Here is a 2,500-nt window from a genome sequence, read left to right as displayed (position 1 = left end):
AAAAGATTTTAAGTATGTCTTACAGTACAGAAAATACAATAAATAAAAATAATATATTTACCAATATATAATCAAATGTAAAGCAATACAGAACACAATTCAAGTGCAATTGATCGACGATTCTGGCCAGGCTCGACTCCCATTACAGAAGTGTTGGCTAATAATAAGCTACAAACATACAGAAATAAGTAGCTTCTACTTCTAAAGTTTCTTATATCTCCTGGCATCAAGCAAAAGATGAAAGACTGTGATTCTGCTTGCTTACTGCACGAACATTGTTGACACCTAATGTGATTTTACCAGGACATCCGGCTGAAAGCACACTGGGGTAATAATGCTCTTAATGAAAAAATGCTTTAAGATTGAGCGCTGGGTGAGATAGCTGAAACACACAGCTTTTGCTTTTAATGAAGTAAGTGTTTCTCTTATCAAGCACGATATGAAACGTTCACTTAAACAATTGGTCACCAAAATGAAGTTTCAAATAACAAAAACAATGAGATGTGTATTTTTTTATTGTAATTCTGAGGCCTCAAATGGATGTAAAGTACAAACCCCGTTTCCATGAGTTAGGAAATTGTGTTAGATGCAAATATAAACAGAATACAATGATTTGCAAATCCTTTTCAACTCATATTCAATTAAATGCACTACAAAGACAAGTTATTTTTAATGTTCAAACTCATAAACTTTATTTATTTTTTGTTGCAAATAATAATTAACTTAGAATTTGATGGCTCAACACGTACCAAAGTAGTTGGGAAAGGGCATGTTCACCACTGTGTTACATCACCTTTTCTTTTAACAACACTCAATAAACCTTTGGGAACTGAGGAAACTAATTGTTGAAGCTTTGAAAGTGGAATTCATTCCCATTCTTGTTTTATGTAGAGCTTCAGTCGTTCAACAGTCTGTATTCTACGCTTCATAATGCGCCACACATGTTCAATGGGAGACAGGTCTGGACTGCAGGCGGGCCAGGAAAGTACCCGCACTCTTTTTCTACGAAGTCACGCTGTTGTAAGACTTGTCTTGCTGAAATAAGCAGGGGCATCGATGATAACGTTGCTTGGATGACAACATATGTTGCTCCAAAACCTGTATGGACCATTCAGCATTAATGGTGCCTTCACAGATGTGTAAGTTACCCATGCCTTGGGCACTTATACACCCCCATACCATCAGAGATGCTGGCTTTTCAACTTTGCGCCTATAACAATCCGAATGGTTATTTTCCTCTTTGTTCTGGAGGACACCACGTCCTCTGTTTCCAAATATAATTTGAAATGTGGACTCGTCAGACCACAGAACACTTTTCCACTTTGCATCAGTCCATCTTAGGTGAGCTCGGGCCCAGCCAAGTCGGCGGCGTTTCAGGATATTGTTGGGTTTGGCTTTGTGTAATAGAGTTTTAACTTGCACTTACAGATGTAGCGACCAACTGTAGTTACTGACAGTGGTTTTATGAAGTGATCCTGAGCCCATGTGGTGATATCCTTTACACACTGACGTCAGTTTTTGATGCAGTACCGCCTGAGGGATCAAAAGTCCGCAATATCATCGCTTACGTGCAGTGATTTCTCCGGATTTTCTGAACCGTTTGATGATTTTACGGACCGTAGATGGTAAAATCCCTAAATTCCTTGCAATAGCTCGTTGAGAAATGTTGTTCTAAAACTGTTCGACAATTTGCCTACAAATTGGTGACCCTCCCCCCATCCTTGTTTGTGAATTACTTAGCATTTCATGGAAGCTGCTTTTATACCCAATCATGGCACCCACCTGTAACCAATTAGCCTGCACACCTGTGGGATGTTCCATATAAGTGTTTGATGAGCATTCCTCAACTTTATCAGTATTTATTGCAACCTTCCCCAACTTCTTTGTCAAGTGTTGCTGGCATCAAATTCTAAAGTTAATGATTATTTGCAAAAAAAAAAAATGTTTATCAGTTTGAACATCAAATATGTTGTCTTTGTTGCATATTCAACTGAATATGGGTTGAAAATAATTTTAAAATCATTGTATTTTGTTTATATTTACATCTAACACATTTTCCCAACTCATATAGAAACGGGATTTGTAATAGGGTTGTACGGTATACCGGTATTAGTATAGTATTTTGACACTTATGAATCATATTCGGTACTACACCGCCTCTAAAAAGTACTGGCGACCAATAAAGTAAGTTTCTTACAAGTATCCTCCCTGCAGGACGAGGAAACATGCTTCAATACACACCGTAACTCACCGGCGTCACAATGTAAACAAATCCCATGGATGGATCTACACCTAACGTCCACTGTAATGATACCAAATACAGGAGCGTATCTAATCGATTCTAATATGATTTTATTGATATTTTTTTAGATAGTTTTAAAAAAAATTATATTATGTTTATAAACTAAGGAAATATGTCCCTGGACACATGAGGACTTTGAATATGACCAATGGATGACTTGGTATCGGATTGATACCTAAATTTGTGGTATCATCCAAA

The 2,500-nt window shown here is 37.3% G+C and overlaps 1 protein-coding gene across 1 annotated transcript in view; it reads right to left on the bottom strand.

Moving 5' to 3' along the window:
• foxp1b (forkhead box P1b) overlaps nt 1-2,500 on the bottom strand; it is a 670,786-nt gene that overhangs the window by 569,495 nt on the left and 98,791 nt on the right.

This window comes from Nerophis ophidion, linkage group LG16 (genome assembly GCF_033978795.1).
Source record: "Nerophis ophidion isolate RoL-2023_Sa linkage group LG16, RoL_Noph_v1.0, whole genome shotgun sequence".
Classification (NCBI taxonomy): Eukaryota; Metazoa; Chordata; class Actinopteri; order Syngnathiformes; family Syngnathidae; genus Nerophis; species Nerophis ophidion.
This window is presented reverse-complemented; position numbering and strand designations above follow the sequence as displayed.